This window comes from Numida meleagris, chromosome 5, assembly GCF_002078875.1.
Source record: "Numida meleagris isolate 19003 breed g44 Domestic line chromosome 5, NumMel1.0, whole genome shotgun sequence".
Classification (NCBI taxonomy): Eukaryota; Metazoa; Chordata; class Aves; order Galliformes; family Numididae; genus Numida; species Numida meleagris.
This window is the reverse complement of record NC_034413.1, coordinates 35,443,577-35,461,840: the sequence shown is the minus strand read 5'-3', so window position 1 is coordinate 35,461,840 and position 18,264 is coordinate 35,443,577. Positions and strand designations below refer to the sequence as shown.

General features: G+C 43.4%; 1 long non-coding RNA gene across 1 annotated transcript; it reads right to left on the bottom strand.

The window, feature by feature from the left end:
* Positions 11,871-16,774, bottom strand: LOC110400050. The gene is made up of 2 exons (XR_002439568.1): positions 16,661-16,774; positions 11,871-11,989 (listed from the first exon to the last, which is right to left on the bottom strand). It is a non-coding gene; the product is annotated as an uncharacterized LOC110400050 (long non-coding RNA).

Below are 18,264 nucleotides of genomic sequence, written 5' to 3'. Positions count from 1 at the left end.
TCCAGCCTAAGCCATTCTATGACTCCACGTTTTCCTTGTGTGTCTTAAAGGTTTTCAATTTTCCTTGGTATTTGAATATTGTAGGCAGTTTTGTTCAACAGTGAGAAATTATCAGGTATTTGGTGAAATATGAAGGGGACAAAAAATGGAAAAGCCTTTGGGATGGTCACTGATGCAGGGGCTACTAAGGAATATCTTATACTGTTCCTGCTTAGTGTAATGGCCTTGAAGAGTATTTTGAGGGGAAGAAACACTGAATTTACAAAATGTTAGAACTGATAACAAGAGCCTTTGATTTGACTGGCTTTCCAAGCTAGTTTAAAAATGGTGTTTTATGAACTGCAACCCTTTTATTTTGTCGGAGGGAAATGAAATAAACACTTTTCCATCAAACTGTTTCACCATCTTGAGTTCCCTAAATGCTTTTAAAAGATTTACCAGTCATGATGGTGAATGGCCAAAGCAATGCCATTTACTTCCTGTCATCGGAGCAAGACAGCAATTATTTTTCAACATGTGAGCATAACCAGAGCACTTTGAGCTAGGCTAGGAGAAAATATCTATTGAACTCTATGTGGCCAATAAAGTAGAAAGGTGGGAGGATTTCCAGGACTTGCATGGCAAGGGCAAAACTGACCTCAGAGAGGTGTGTGAACAAACATAAGAGATTCTTCTTGGATGCTGTTCACCTGTAGTTCAAAGAGTGTCACAGATTTAGTTCTTTCACTGCAAGAGAGTGGAAAAAAGGCCTGTGGTAAAATACCAGGCCTTAGCTTTCTGCTTCAGTGCACTACTGAATCTCCTTTAAAATAACTATTCATTGTGACTGTTTCATAGTGAAGTGGCTTTTTCATTGCTATCTGTGATTTTACAACAGGCAGTGTTCTGACACTTCTGAATTTCTTGTCCTTCTCTGACTGAAACAACTCTGCTAAAAGTTGTCACTGATCTAGTTTCCCTAAAAATCCCATTCTGAGGAGAGTCTAGTATTTACTGAAAATATTGCATGGTCCCACTGTGAACAAAAGCAGAGATAGTGTGGTGCTCTTGCCTTCCATCGGCTGACATTTGCAGTGTTGGCTCTGTTGGAAAACAGCTTGGAGCAGGAGACTGGAGTTCCACTGGGACGGACTGGTAGGCTGCAGTCTGCCATGCTTTGAATGCGAATGCTGCCAGTGATTCAGGAAACTCCATCTGCTTTGTATTTGTAACCATGCTCAGTTTTTATGGCAGGGCTCAGAGGCTTCAGAGGCCACTCTGCCCAAAAGCTTGGCTTGTGAGCTCCTAGAGGAACTGCAAGACTTGAATCTGCATCTTAAATCTCTGGAATTTATATCTCTTTTTTGAGGATAGTAGATGCTAGGGCTTGGCATCAAGGAATTGGTGCATCGGGAATATTTGGTCTTTTGGGCTGCCTACTGTTTTCTGGGTTCAGATCCTGTTCTGCTTTGATGCCAGGGCATCAATTCATAGAATCATAGAGTGTGTGTTGGTAAAGTGTGTTCTGAATGGCTGAGTCTAGTGCGGGCCAACACTCCACCAGTATCCCTTACGTGAATCCCACCCATATAATGTAACTACAGGACATGGTGTTGCATGAAAATTCTGCTTCATGCAATGAACAAATGCTTTGCAATTATTAGAGAGCCATACATACTCGCCAGCAGGGAGTGCTGCCCAGATGGCAGTTTCTTGTTCTTTTTAGTCCACTTTTAAAATAGAATTAAACAAGTCAGCCACCATCTGGTTCTAAGACATGAAGTTTTAAAAAAAAAAAATGTCTGGCTCCCCTCTTTTTTCTCCCTCATCCTTCTCTTCACTGATTCACAGCCAGTTCAAATGTGCAAGTAAAATGCAAGCTGAAAACACAAAAGGCAGGGAGACAAGGCAGTTCTGAAACTAGGTTAGAGATTAAACAAGCCTGATATTTGGCAGCTGTAGGCAAGGTTGGATTACCCTGGGGAAAGGGTTATTAGCCTATCATGGGATTGCATTACTGCTTGAATTCTGAAGACGGAAATTGAGAGGAGCTGTGTGGGTGTGAATGATGTGCTGTGGAAGAGAGAGCGCAAGAACAGTGCTTCCCAGAAGGCAAGAACATCCCTTATGGCAACCTCATGTTTGCTTTATTGCACCCTGTGGGGTCTAAAATATGCCCTTCACTACTACTGGATTGATTCATCATTTAGTATTGGGTAAATCCATCTGCACAGCTCTTCTTTGTCAGTCTAGGTGGCTTGGAGAGCAAAGAAGGCTTTTCATTTTATGGATTGATATTTGCTCTTACCATCATTGCCATCCAGAGAACATCTGAGCAGAGCAGATTTTTTTTGTTTTTCAGTTGGGTCTCCTGGTCCTCCTACTGCCTTCTGGAACCTCAGGGTTCAGATCTTGTTCTGCTTTTTCCTGGCAGATTCTTATTTCAGTAAAGCAGAATGTTGGTGTAAGTTGTTCAAATAACAGCTAATGCTGTTAAGTGATGTTCTTATAATCCAGTAAGAGACAGATCTTTGCTTATAACTGCTGTCAACCTCTTGGAGAGGGAAGCTTGGAGAGTAGCTTGTGGGAACTCATGGTATCTGCTGTTAGATTAATAGATTCAGGCTCGGAATAACATAACTATGCTCTTAAAGGGTTTTTTGCTTTTTTTTTCCCTGTCAAATATGCAAATACAGCATTGCTGATTAAGTCCAAATGTTTACAGTGCAAAATACTTATACTGAAACTCTTGTTCATCAGGCGTTAATTTGAAGAACCAGTCTCTTTGTTCCCATCAGATGACTTCCTTACTTTCAGAACTGGAGACTCATGGATGAGATTTCTGTGGCTAGTGTGTCTGGACAAGTGCTTACCTCCTATTGCACAAGCTTATAGCAAAAGCTGCTTGAATTGCATCATGAAGATGCGGTGTCTCCCAGAAGTTGCCACTGATGGGAGCAGCTGGAGACTGACTATGCATATATACTCATATATGCATATACATGTATATGTATATAGATATAAATGTGGCTGTCTTTAGAAAATATTTTTTTCCGCTTTAGCTCTGAAGTTCTTCATCTGTTGTCAGTTAGGAGGATGATTGGCCTTCTGCAGAGCACTGACAGCACCATTCAGATTAGACAGCTGAGATGGCCTTTGCAGTTACAGTTCTGTTGGAGAGACACAGCTCATTTTTCAGTGTAAGATTTATCTTGCCTTTTTTGTACTCTAATGAGAGCACAAACAAAGTTGATTATTTTGGAGTCCTTAGGTATGTTAATAACTACCACCTCCTCCCCACCCCCCCCAAAAAAAACCAACCAACAGTGGTATTCCTAGGATTGTTTTCAGATGCAAAGACGTTAAAGAACATTTTCTTTGATAATCTGTATTACATCTCCTTCTAATCAAGTTCCCAATTATATTTTGATTAGGAGAAAAGGCAATATAGAAGTATTACTTGAGCTGAAAAAGAACTATTTCTCTTGCTAAATGGATCCCCTTCAGAAAAAATACCTTTTGATGGGATGCTAGTCACAAGGAGTCACATCCTACCCCAACAGGAGAGAGAAGTGCAATGGAGAATAACTTCTGAGCTGCCTGTTCAGTGTATAAGGAGAGCTATGGCCATCCTTGCCATAAGAACCCTGTATAAAGACACTCATGGAAAACTGCCATACCTCACATTTGTGGCACAGAAAGAAAGTAGGGAAGTCTGTACTTTGCATAAAGAGAAAATTTTGGAGCAGGAAAAATACATCTGTTTCCAGCCTTCCATTCGATAGGCTCTTTTCTGTATAGAACAATGTGGAGTCTGGTATATTAAATTTAATATTTAGCTCAAACTTTTGGTTTATCAGTTTTTACCAGTAGGCCAAAGACAGAAATGCTCCCTGATGGAAGGAGCTGGTTGAAAGCTTCCCTGCGAAGGGCAAATACTTGTAGCACAGGTAAAAAGCTGAGCAGTGGCTTGGGAAGAGGGCTGGTAACTTCTTGCCCTGTGGTCTTTGCCCGCCACTCCTGACCCAGTAGATAATTCTCCAATCTGCAGAAGGAGTGCTATGCCATGGAAAGAGGTCTGAAAGGCCTTAGTGCTGCCTTTTTATCTCCCACCAAGCTGTGTTAAACTACAAATCTCCACAGCTAGAGAAGAGAAGATAACAGCAAGAGAAATGACCTCTAATTCTTAAACCCAGAGTGAGATCTTTACCTGCTCCCAGAGGTCCTGCTCTCCTAAACATTGCCAAGCTACAGAGAGCAGCGAGTTCGTACTTGTGAAAGGAGGACTGCAGAATGGGCAGCCAGTTGGGCTGGCTTCATGCACACGGCCTGCCCAGGGCGGTGATTCATGCTGTCCAGACAGATCATCTCCTGTCTGCTGTCAGCAGTGCTGTGAGTACCAGAGCCTGCCTGTGGCACTGACAACAGATGTCTCTAACAGTTCAGAAGCTTGCACAGCGTTCTGAGTTTCCCTTTCTATGGTGTAAGCGGAAGCACAGGAAGATGCTGCTAAAAATATGTGATAAATCTTCTTCTCTGTGTTTTAATATGTAGCCTAGAAACATCCACTTGGCAGCATCTCAGTGCTGGAAGGAGCCTCAGCAGCCTTAATACCAGATAGGACAGCACAGAAAGGCAGAGACACAGCTAGAGCTGAGCTGTTAGTTTAAGCAGGGATCTGACATGAGCTGGGTCCTCCCTCAGACTGCTCACAGCAGTGTTCCCTACTGCTATTATGGTAAGATTACAAATCCTTTGCCTGTAATTTTCAGTCTGGGGTTTAGGGTTTCTGACGTTTAATCCCATATGGTAGTGTAGATCCCACTGGTATTCTCTTCCCTGATGCTTAAATATAGGAAGCATACTGAAGGTCTCCCACGAGACAGTTTTTTAATTATAATGGAAAACACTGTGTTTGTTGACCTGACTTGTAGCCCAGCCAGATCCAATGGCGTGTTCAAGCCAGAATCAAGCCAATGCTATGGCCAGCTGAGATTCAGCTGTGCTTCCCACTTGCTTCCTACAGTGAAGCCTCTCCAAAGTGACAGATTTGCCAGGAGCAAGTTTGAGTTGGTGTAAAAGCGGAGCTCCTGCAATGCATATTGTTCCTATGCAAAATAGTGATCTTACAGTGCAACTGGTTCGTGCTGCTAATTAGTACTAAAGAAGCAGTAGCAAAATCACGATTGTGGACCGTGAATTGACGTTGCTCAATGCTCTTGGGTATCCACACACGTAAGCATGCAGCTCCCACTGGCATTTAGTACAGCATACAAAAGGTGACAAGCTTGTCCTGCTTGCCAGGTTCCTCTTGGAATAACAGCACTGCCTGTACCACCATAAAGACAGGCACTGCAGCTTCAAAAAGCAAGATTTTGAAAGCAGTATTTCTTTTTACTTTAAAAAAAAAAGGAGAGAAAAAAAAACTAATGTCTCAGGCAGATTTTACAACTTCTTCACTCATGCAAGAGAGCCCTAGCAAATCAAAGATGATGTCAGGATTCTTTATGGGCCATTCTACATTCAAGTCCTACAGAATCTAAGTTCCCACAATTACTGCTGCAAAGAAAGCTTCCAAAATCCTGTCCAAGTGGATTTTGTCACCTTGGCTGAAAAGTGACAGGCAGCAAGCCGACTCAGTTCTGGAGTTCGTCAAGTTTGAACTCTGGAACTTTTTTTATTGTCACTTCCTGGAAAAACGGCATTCAGTCATATAACTCAAAATTTAGTGACAGAAGTGGTTTGCTTTAGGAAAACTGAAGTGGAACTGGGCCTGTAAGTGTAATGGGGTATTTGACAGTCACTCTTCAACACCATTTCCAAACTGGAGTAATGATGAGTGTTACAGCTCGTTAGAGTACTGACTCATCCTTCAGAGTCCCCCAGAGCTGGGATGGTATTAGTTTTGTCCATAGCAATCAGCATCTCTACTACTGCTACAGCATTACTGACTTGCATTCAAAAAGCCCAGCAATTCTTAGTTTATAGAGGGAGGCAAGTTCAGTTTTGCAGAGGTAAATTGTAACTGGGTAGTGTTTTTGTCACATGATGGGTGTGTTGCTCCTGGTTGGTGCTGAGGGCAGTGCGTACAGCTCTAAGCAGAGGCAAAGCCACCAGTTCCTAACTTCTGGGGGAATAGCAAACTCTCTCTCTCCTTGCAGAGCAAGTAACACAGCACAGCAGAAAGGCTATACAACAGCCACACATGTTGGCCTTACTAGCAGGTGGCTAAAAAGAAAGTGTGATGACTCAGATTTTGTGGGTTTGCTTGCATTTTCAAGGATGCAAATGTACAGGATTTAAAAAAAAAAGATCTTGGAGCAGAAAAATCAGAAGGTTGCTGAAGACAACCCATACACTTGGTAGATTTAGTGATAATTTTGTATTGAGTCCAGCTATATCCCAGCTACTAGCTAAAGTCACAGCAGCCACTATCACCCTCTCTTAAAGACTTAGAGACATGAACACTATTTAAATTGACTGTTCATCCAACACAGAATTTGGAGAAAATTAACTACAGATGGAAATGTCCAGGGACTCCTTATTCTCCCTGTTGAGAAAAGAAGACCAAAAGGCCAGGTTCAGGTGGAAGGGTCTACTCCTGCCAGAAGAAAATGCTTGAGTGCCTCTTCTGACTCCAAAAACACCTGGGTGCTTTATTCCAAGGGCAAAGTTTATGTTCCTCAGAAGGACTACCGTGTATTTGACCTGTTATTCTAATCCTACTGAGGGATCTGCTATTTTGGTGTGCAGAACACTTGAACCTGACTAGTGAGGCTGGCTGTACTAGGTTTGACCCAAGACCTACCCATTCCTGTACAAATTTTGTGACAGAGAGCTGGAAATACATACAGTGTGGGCCATCCCTATGCTATGGTCCCTCTGACTTGGCCATGGTAGTTTTCCTTGCATAGTGTGTTCAGTTATAGTGTTATTGAATCATTAAGGTTGGAAAAGACCTCTAAGATCGTCTATCCAACTGTCCACCTACCACCAATACTGCCCACTAAACCATGTCCCTAAGTGCTACATCATTTATCAATTTCTGCAGTATATCCAAAGCCACACCTCCCACTGCACAACTGAGGTCAGCCCCTCCTGCTGAAAGCTAGGAACACCTTACTACTCCTGTGTACACAGCAAACCCTTTCTCAAGTTGCAGCCTAGTGAGATAAATATTGGAGAAAGCAACTTCTGAGAGTGGCTCTAGTTGGGAAAGCAGTAGTAAATGTCTCCATTCACACTATTACACAAATAGCCCCATTGTTCACGTTTGGGGAAGGATAGCAAGAAGAGAGGTTCTTCATCTCCTCTTCTGGCTCAAACAATCAGCAAGATTTCCACTTTCACACAGAGACTGATCACTTTTCAGTTCTGTTGAATTTCCTAAGAACGTAGCTTATCAGGGAAAGCAACACCAGATGGAGGGTCAACAAATTCTTTACTCCAGAGGGACAACTGAAATACTTCAATGTTCCAGAGACATGGAGGTTTTGTTCAATGAGTCATCCAGCTCAACTTGGTGTGATGTGGCATGGGGCATTTAACAGAGATGGTGAATGGGCTCAGCCTTTTCTCTTCTGGAACAAGATCTCAACTGCTTAAACTGAAGGAGCAGCTCTTACAGCTGAGGCCCATAAACAGCTGTTACTGCTGTAGTATCTATCTGCCAAGGAAGAAGGGAAGTGGGAGGACCATAGACTTGAGTTTGCTTCAGATATACTACCCTGGCTGAACAAAAAGCAACCTATTTTTATCAGCATGGAGAACATTCCTGCCCACCTCACAGGAAAATCGACCCTGCTACAAATTTCTCTTGCTGCTTTCCATTGCTGGGTGAAGCAAGAAAACAGAACTTCCGCAGTGGCTTCGAGTTAAGTGCTAAAATCATGAATGCAGTTATGCAAATGTTGAAGTAACATGTACTTGAAGTGACAGCCTATTAAGCTGTTTTAATTCTCTGTGTTGTAAAGGATTTAATAAACATGACAACGCAAAACCAGAATGAATAGGTGGTCAAAAAAATCTCAGGGATTCCCAGAGCATTCCGGAACAAATATGGGAAAATGACTGGAAAAGGTTACTGTTTAGCATGGTATTTCTTCATGCAAAATGGTCAGTTTTGCAGACAGCTAAACCCTACTTGCAGAATAAATTTTAGTGAACAGTTGATAAAATTCGTAATTAATGAACTTTGTTTACCACAGTTCTTACTCTGTTAAAAAAAAAAAAAAGACTGCATTCCACACTTGTTTTTCTAAATACTAATGAGTTTGCCATTAATACAATAAAATGGCATTTAGACACATATTGCCTAGGGGGAAGCACATTCTTCAGCTGTTTTGTGTCTGTCCCAGTCTGTTTTCAGAGATAAGCTGAATTTGGCCTTCTGGGCAAGAAGAAATAGGAAGACTAACAACAGCTTTCTCCTCTATTCTAGTTTATCCAAAATGTAATCTTGAGAGCAGGACAAATTTATACCAGGTGAATACTCAAAGCAAAAAGTGGGTGAAAGTCTCTATATGAATGAGGTGCCTTCTCTGAGATCAGTAGTTTGTGTGCCTCTCACAACTGTTATTCTGGAGAAAATATCTGTAGACCTTTGCTGTGGCTTGCCTGGAGACAAGCCCTGTCCCATCCAGGTAGCAGTGTGTCTGCTGAGCTTTAGAAAGGCTCTGACTTCCCTATGTAATGAGAGTGTAGTTTTGAAGAATGTTCACCATAAAAGCTTTGGTGGGTACCCACAGAAATACGTGGCTGGTGACCTAAAGAAGGAAAAGCAGTAAGGAGAAGGAAAGGGCACCTTCTGTGAGTGAAAGACCATCACCCCTCCTTTTTCTGCTGTGGTGATGATGGGAGAGCAGCAAATATTGTCTACCTGGGCTTCACTAAGGCCTTTGTAACTCTCCCCCGTAAGATCCTCATAGACAAGCTGTTGATGTAATGTCATTGTGTTCAGTAAACATTTAGATGTGGTACTACCGGACATGATTTAGTGAGAAATATTGGTGGCACGTGGATGGTTGGACTGGGTGATCTTGGCGGTCTTTTCCCACCTTGGTGATGCTGTAGGTTGAAAACTGGCTGAACAACTGAGCACGGAAGGTGATAGTGAGTGGCACAAAACACCACCTGAGGGGAAGTAACTGGCAGCGTACATCAGGTTCAGTGTAGCTTGGTTCAACTCCTTGCACTGTTTTTTCTGAAAAGAGCCCCATGTAGTGTCCTACAAAAGGTGAGCTCAAGCACTGGTGCAAAGCTCCTAGTCCACCAAGAGCACTGTTTCACCAGGTAGAGGTTTGAGTTTCTCTTGGTTGGCTAACACTTCACAGAGCAAATGGAATAATGTATGGGCTTTACAAAGGCAACAATGAGGAATTGGGCCATAGGTTGGCAGCATGGATAGTGCCTTGTGAGACTGTACTAAGGTCAGATGGATTATGTGCAAGATTGCACAGTGAGACTAAGGGGAACTGAGTCAAAGTCATTAAATTGACTAGTACAAAATTAATTTCTATAAGACTTTTTACCTCCTGTCTACCACTCTAGGGTTAGAGACAAACCCTGTCAAGAGCTGCCTACTCTTCACAAGACATCTGCAAGGTAAAGCACTCTGCCCTCTTTCTCACTGTATAGAAGCAGCATTTTGGGGGCCAGTGGGAGAAAGGGAGGCTGCATTCATGGAAGGAGTGTTGGAATATTGGCAGAAAAAGAGGCTCGTGCAAACCCAGACTTCTGGTTGTGTTTTTTTTTTTCTTTTTTGTCTTCTTTTCCTCATCGTGGTGCACGTGAAAGTATGCTTGGCCCAGCTCACCAAAATGCCTTGGCTTCCAAGGAAAATACTGAGCTTTATCAAATTTATAGTTTGCAGAAGAACTCATGCATCAAGCGAGCTACCCTTACAGACAGCATTTTGGTATAGGTTTGTTTTCTTGCTGGCAGGTTCAGTGATCCAAGTGTGTTCGGAGGATAAGCAGTGGAGCCAGTAATTTGCTGCTCTGACTGCTGCAGGGAACTTCTACCTGGCTGAACAGTCACTTGGTGTAATACAGTGCTGTCCAGTTTTTGCCTCTCTTGATTTCTCAGGCTAGCATTAATAGATTCAGTGCTTACAGAAAACCACAGAAGGCTATAAATTAGATCTGGTTGCTCAGGTATCCAGGAGAATGTTAATGATACAATCAAAACTGAGAAAAGGTGACCTGGGAAAGTTTAATTAGTGAAAATGAAGGAAATTTCAGAAGCCAGTTCAAGTAGGGTAAAGAATCACAATGTGATTAGATGCTCATATCTGTCAAGCCAGAGCACGGTTTTTAATCTTCAAACCAGCCTTCAGATTAGCTATGCCTTGGCAGGGATATCATAATTTATTATTTTTCATCTAATTGAGTGAGATGGTTGCCTAAAGTTTGGCAAGTATGTATCACCCAGGGACCTATCAGGGAGATCAGAGAATTTTCCTTGCCTTCAGATCTTAGGGTCTGTGTCTCAGAGGAAATAAATCTGTCTAAGGAGGCTCAATTTTTTCTAATGAAAATTACTTCACTTCTTCCCTGCTGTATCTGCTGTCATTGTGTATCTTTCGCTTGCTTCCTGTTGCGTTGAAAGAAGATGGCTATGCAATTTTGCACAGCAGCATGTAGGAGCCAAATAAATTCAGGTGCTGGGTCATACCCCCATGTAGATGCATGTGCTGCTAATCTCAGGAAGACATGGTTATGGTCACTGAGGTGCTGTAAGTTCCATTGAGTGAGCCAAGGTGGGGCCAGGCCAGGATTAGTGACAGGACAGAGAAACAAAGGAGCTATTTCATGGGTGGGGGCATCTAATGTGGGTATGAGCACCTGGCTACCTCCTTCAGATTTTCGTATGTTGGCACAGGGTTTAATATTCCTCTAGTATCTCAGTCCTCTTACAGTCTAATGCAGTTTGCAAGGCATGAAGGAAAAAATGAAAACCAACAGATTCAAAGCAGAATTCAAAGGAAGAAGAATGTATCACGGACCATTTCAAATAATTAAAATAGTCAGATATGTAGAACTCTATCAAGAGGTTAGGAGGAGTAATATGACACTGTCAAATTTGTTTTAGAGCTGGAGTTTGAGCAGCCTCATATAAAATTACAACCTAAGAATTAAGCACAAAAAGATAACGCTATCTAGGTCAAGTCCACATCTCAACTTCCAAAAAACTTTAGCTTCATTCAGCTTTTTTAGGCTTATATTTAATTCTGCTGCCTCAGGGGAGGAAAAATTATTTTATTAAAAAAAAAAAGCTTTTGTTTTAGTTTCTCTTTAACTTCTTTTCCCTATCCCTCTCTCTCTCTCTCTCTTTTTTTTTCTTTTTTTTTTTTTTTTTTAAAGTAGAGAGCTTTTTTCCTTTGAAAAGAAAAAAAACCTTGGTTTGTGTGTCCTTTTCACTGAAGGTTGCTCAAATCCAGCAACTCCTATTGTGTCTGTAATAGAACCGTCATAGAACAATGTGAATGGTAGAAAGAAACCATATTCCACTCACATACTAGTGATTGCTTTTCATTAATAGCTCTTCAAAGAGCTTTAAAGTAGCCATAAAAATAAGTGAAACATTCATTTTTAGCTCCCATTTTCCCCTTTAATACAGAATAAAGCTCTTAACAGCAGATTCCTTAAGAAATGTAATGTCTCTTCAGGTTTGAGGCACTAGAAATAGTTTTCTATAAATCTTTTACCTTTAGAGGACACATAGAGAAAACTGGAGTGTGCGTCTAGAGTATTTTAAGGCATTCATTCCCTTGGCAAATGGTGTCTGGAATGTGTAAAGAGAAATGAATCCACAAGCATGGCACAAGATCCAGCATGCACAGAACCTTTGGTGTGTTCATTACTGCCAAAAGAAAAACTGGATGCCTCAGATTTGCTGGAGCTGCACTGCTCTAATGTAAATTCAGGAGGGTGCCTGATATGTGGTGCCTATTGAGGGAACGTCTTCCAGGGGCCGCTTCTGCCATCTTGTAGGACAACCATTAGTGATCCTGGAGACATAATAAGCAAAAATAACAATAAAAGACAGATGAGTAGGAGATAGTACCCACAAGCTCATGAAGAAATGAGTAGCAGATGCATGACCGCATCGTACTTGTCACTGGGGCTTCCTTTATTCAACCAGCCCACTGAATATCAGTGTAGCACTTAACACATTGCTAAGCCAACAACAGTAGTATGTTCCCCATTCCTAGGCTGAAGCCTATTTGTGGCAGCTTTCTTACTTTACCGTAAATATATAGCATTGCCCTTGATCTTACATTTCTGACACATGCCTATAAAATATATTGGGTGGTTGTATGGCTTTTCTGATTCTCAGAGCATGAACGCCTGCCTTATTTTCAATGCTCTTCTATCTTACACAGGATCTCATGAGAGATTATGGAGCTGTTGGCTTGGTTCTGCTAACTGCAGACCATGTATATTCATATATATCAATTTCTCATCACATAAGCTTGGGTCTACAGATGTAGAAACAACAGAATTGTTTTGGTCATCTTTGCATGATGACCGCATCATCCTATCTAGTGTAAATTCTTGCAGCTGAGGTTAGTGCTGTGTGGACCACTAGCTGTAATTGGATAGATGGTCAGATTAGCTCCTGGAGCACTGGCTGGTTGATGTTGGACAGAGCTGAAGCATGTTGGATGAGCAGAAGATTCCAGCCTACCTTCCCTCAGTGACTGTGTGGCTATGCAAGGATATTGATGACCGTGTGCTGCAGTGGAGCAGTGGGTAGTGCCAGTCATCTAGACTGCTCGTATGTCTTCTGATGGTCCCAATTTTCCCACATAAATGGTTCAAACCATTCACTGCCCACTGAGCTCACACTTAGCTGTGACACCCAGCTGGAAGAGTATGAAACATATTTGTGTTGTATGACCAGACTGAAAATAGAAGAGCCACAGCCCCATTATAGGTGCATGCACACTGCCTACTGCACAGTGTATTTTGGAGTTTCTGGTTTCAGACACTTGTCTCTGCCAAACAGCAAGAGCCCTTTGTCCCTTATCTGTTGCTAGTCTGCCAGAAGCCTGCACCTTTCTGGGGACTGCCTTATCTTTTTGTGTTCCTGCCGCAGTTGTGCAAGGCATTGCAGGTGTAAGAGCCAGTGACGACCTAGCAGTAAGAAACTTGTACACTGTCTTTTTGGGCTGTTTCTTGGAACCCTTGGACTCAATTACCCATTAGTAAACAAGGAAATTAGGTGTTTCTGCTGGGTGCCAGGTGCCTCTGTGTTCCCAAGACATTCGGCTGATTAGGTGACACCACACATCTACTGATCCTTCTCCTTCCCTGCTGCTCTGAGATTTTCCTTAAACAAGCAGCTGAATTTGAATAGTTTTCTCCTTTATGAGGCTGCTACAGCCTTGTAGAAAATAGACACTTCTGTTCCACTGGCCTTTTTTGGCCATATATTCATCTTCTGTTCACTGCTGCAGTGAGCTGAAGAGGACAGATATAGATTGTCCTGTGCCTTTGCTCATTTTTTTTCTCTGCATTTGCCAGGAACAATTAATTTTCTCCCATCTCTTATGGGTCTCTGTTTTCTCTCTATTTTGGTAATTTCTGACTCTTTTTTTTTTTTTTTAGCAATAATGCTGCAGAAAACCAAAACAAAAGACACAAACACACAAGACTTGGACAGGAAAATGGGATAAATTTCTGTCCTGATTCTAACCATATTACTTACCTGTATAACTGGCCGCACTAAAACGCTGACTTAAAATACCTCTTTATTTTTACTGTTTCTTGAGATTGCAATTTGAGACAGGCTATAAATTTATCTGACTGCTCTGCTTGGGCTTAAACTTGAGGCCTGAATCTTTCCCTCTCAAAACATCCTCATCTTGTGTCCCTGAGTTATTAGCCAACCTTTTCCATAATTTTTCCCCCGGAACAGCACAGAATTGTAGACTATGCCAAGTCCACCCTGGCACACACAGCAACTCCCAAACCCAACCCCTATGGCTGAGAGAGGTGTCCCAACGCTCCTTGAGCTTTGGCAGCTTGGGGCCATGCCCACTGCCCTGGGGAGCTGCTCCATGCCCACAACCCTCTAGGGCAGAGCCTTTTCCTCACCCCCACCTGCCCCTACCCCGACACAGCTCCACACCGTTCCCTTGGGCCCTGTCACTGCCACAGAGAGCAGAGCTCAGCGCTGCCCCTCTGCTCCCTGAGAGAAGCAGCAGCCGCCATGAGGCCTCCCCTCAGCTCCTCTGCTCTAGGCTGAACAAACTAAGGGACCTCAGCCGCTCCTTGCGGCCCCCCAGGCCCTTCACCACCTTCACAGCCCTTCTTAGAACACTCTCTATCATTTTTATGTCCTTTTTGTACCATGGTGCCCCAAACTGCACACAGTACTTGAATGAGGGAGCAGTGGCACCATGGCAACACAGCTGAGACCATTTCACTTATCTATGGACAGCTTCATTAAACTCAGGAAGACTCCAACGAAATTGCTTCTTGTTCCATGATGCAATGACGGAGCACACTGCTCATTGGGAGGCCAGGCACAGTCCCTGTCCTTTGCTGAAGCTGCTAGCAAGTGCAGGCATAGGATGACTATATCTCACTTCCTCACCAACTTTCCATTTTGATTTTTGCTTTCTCCAGTGAATGCATTCTCTCACTGCAACCAAGAAAGCACATTTATTTTTGAAGGTTCAGCTAAGCTGGGAGCAGAGTAACAGCTTTTCAGCTCTCACTTGATACAATTATAGAAATAACTAACTGCTCTCTCTTTCTAGTCCCAGACATATTTGCACTTCCCATGACCTTTCAGTAGAATTTCTCTTATAAGTAGTTGTTGCCACACATTGTTTGCCCCTGGCCTGAAGGCAACAGTGAGATTTTTATTGTTCTGGAGTGATAACTACAAAGGAAAACTGAAACCTCTAAAGTATGAGTCCCAGTTAATCCCCTGTGTCAGCACAAAGGCACTGCAGAGAGGTTTTCTTCTGCAGTGAAAGCAAGGACTAAGGAGACCTGGTGGGCACAGGGAAGCTGCAGAAAGTCCAGGGTGTGAGCAGGGGAGCTGGGACGTATGTGAGGCTGGAAGGAAAAGACAGTGCCCACTGCTGCTCCCTCTGACCTGGAGCAGTAATGGAGGAACTTATCATGATGGTGCTGGCTGTGGTTGCTCACTAATAGAAGGAAAACTGGAGGCTGAGCATGCAGTCAGGCAACCACCTGAGACAGGGACTTGGTTTGGCCAGTAGCTGAAATTGTTTGCAGGTTTGGACATAGCATTAGTGAATGGACTGAAAGCCGTGTGGTTTGGGTTGAAAGAAAGATGTAAAGTGTCGCTTGCTAGCAGGAAGATAGTTTCAATTTAAAAGGTAAATATTGAAGCAGCAGGAGGATCTAGCAGTCTAGAAGCAGTGGGAGATCTGGCAGTCAATGAAGAGGTTGCAGCCAGACCTTTCAATCTCCACCTCCCCAGAGGCTGGCAGGGAAACATCCAGGTATGTTCTGCTTTCACTGCAGGAAAGAGGGAAAATTAAGTGGAAAGGACGTCCTTAGATAAGGGCACAAAAACCTCACTTCCCCCTTAGTGATCGAGCTATGACCTCTGGCTGCTCCAGTTTGCTCCCTCTCAAATGGAAGCAGGCAGGTGTGTGTGCACAGTATTTAGTTCAGGTTTCTTTTCTCACATCAGAATGTGGATGAAAGGGCACAGAAAGCAGAGGTGTAGTCTGGGGCACGGAACAAGCTCATAGCAGGTCATCTCTCAGGTTATAGCAACTCTAATGAAGGAGCAGCTGGCTTCTCCACACTCCATGGTCCCTTACTGCTGCCCCTCTCTGACCTGCTCCTTATATCCTGGTATAAGGGCAGAAAACCATAATTTCCCCCTACCAGACCTCTCTGCTGGAGCTGTTCAGTGTGGACTACCTCTCCTTACTGAAACAGGAGGCAACTGGCCTTTTTGACTGCATTTTCTAGTAAATTTCTGTGATTTTTCTTTCTCATCCCTCCTAGACTTCCTACATGGACAATAATCCTTCCAACATGCAGATGGCAGCTTCCTTGGGAGAGCAGCAGGCATGTGCAGAAGACTGTCTTTTACTTTATTCATAGAACATATGTATATGTCAATTGCAGGGTGTTACTCTCAGTATTGTATTAAAAATAACCTCGGTGTTAGGGTTTTGATTTTCACCTTTTTCTTGCCTGATTTCAGAGTAATTTCTGTTTTACAGCATAAAACTGTAGTTGAAAGAGCTAGCCTAGCTTTCTATGACATGTATACAGCTTTGTTCTAAAATCAGACTCTGTGTTTCTAGTCAAGATACTTGACTTATTCTAAAACTGCTGGAGTATACACTGGATAGTTACATCCTGGTTTGAGTGTTGGTGCCGAAAGCACAGCTAGTCTGTAATGAATGGTGAGGCTGCTACTACATAACCGGCCATTCAGGTCATAAGGGGTAGAAGTGGTAAAATCTGCCAGCAGAATATCAAACTGCTGAAAGTAGGCATTAGGAAAAAAAAATGTATATTTTTAAAGGTTCTCATTTTTCTTCCATTATTTTATGTGACAGCCTTCTGCCCAGAGTGCTGCTACACTTGGAAGCACTGTGCATCAGGACTGCTGACCTGCAGGGAGCAGAGATGAAATGGGAGAAAGAACAGAAAGAAAAATGAGCTTTTTGCACCTCTTCATGTTGGCAATGAACAGGCTTCCAGTTCATGGTCCATGGCTCTCCTCAACTGGTAGCTGGACATCTAGCTGGTGAACATCGAGACCCCATGGTAACAGTGTATTGTGTGTCATAGAATCGTAGAACCGTTTGAGTTGGAAGGGACCTTTAAAGGTCATCTAGTCCAACTCCCCTGCAATGAACAGGGACACCTACAGCTCCGCCAGGTGCCCAGAGCCCTGTCCAGCCTGACCTTGAGTGTCTCCAGGGACAGGGCTTCCATCACCTCTCTGGGCAACCTGTGCCAGAGCCTCACTACCCTTATCATAAAAAACTTCTACCTTATATCCAGTCTAAATCTCCCCTCTTTTAGTTTGAAACCATTTCCCCTTGTCCTATCACAGCAGACCCTGATAGAGTCTGTCTCCTTCCTTCTTATACCCCCCTTTAGATACCAAAAAGCCGCTCTCAGGTCTCCCTGGAACCTCTTCTTCGCCATGCTAAACAGCCCCAGCTCTCTCAGCCTGTGCTCTTAGGGAAAGTGTTCCATCCCTTGGATCATTTTTGAGGTCCTCCTCTGGATGTGCTCTAACAGGTCCATGTCTCTCCTGTACTGAGGACTCCACATCTGGACGCAGTACTCCGGGTGAGGTCTCACAGCACAGAGCAGAGGGGCAGATCCCCTCCCTCACCCTGCTGGCCACGCTGCTTTTGATGCAGCCCAGGATACGGTTGGCTTTGGGCTGTACACTCCTGGCTCATGTCCAGCTGACATCCACCAGTACCCCCAGGTCTTTTTTGGCAGGGCTATGCTCCATCCTTACATCCCCCAGCTTGCACTGATAGTGGGGACTGCCATGATCCAGGTGCAAAGCTAACAGTTTGGTAGTTCCCTAGGTCATCCTTTCTATCCTTCTTAAAAAATCACCTTACCACCATGACTTTTCAAATATCCTTGAGAGTGGCTTGGCGACTACAACAGCCAGTTTCCTCATGACTCTGGGATGCATCTCATCAGGACCCATAGACTTACAGATGTTCAGATTTGTCATGTGCTCCTGAACCTGATCTTCACTTACAGTGGGACAGGCACTGCTCCCTCAGTTCCCACCTTCTAAACCATCTGCTCGAGGGCTGTGTGTAGAGCAGTTGCTAGTGAAGACTGAGGCAAAAAAGTTGTGGAATACCTCAGCTTTCTCCTTGTCTGTTGTAACTAGCTTGCCAGTGTTGCTCACTAGAGAGGGTATGCACTCCTGGACTTCCCTTTGTCGACTGATGTACCTATAGAAGGCTTTCTTGTTCTTCTTTGTGCCCCTTGCTAAGTCCAGTTCCAGTTGGGCCTTGGCCTTCCTGACCCCATCCCTACACAGCCTAGCAGCATCTCTATGCTCAGGTTTCCTGTTCCTGCTTCTAGTGCCTGTGCATTTTCTTCTTGTTTTCCAATTTGACCAGCCCTAAGGAAAGCTTCCTTAAAGACCTGCCAGCTCTGCTCTGCTCCCTTGTCCATGAGGACAGATTCCCATGGGGTTTTGTTGACTAACTTCCTGAAGAGCTGGAAGTTAGCTTTCCTAAAATTAAGCTGCCTGTCCAAGATCCCTCAAGAGTGTGAACTCCACCAC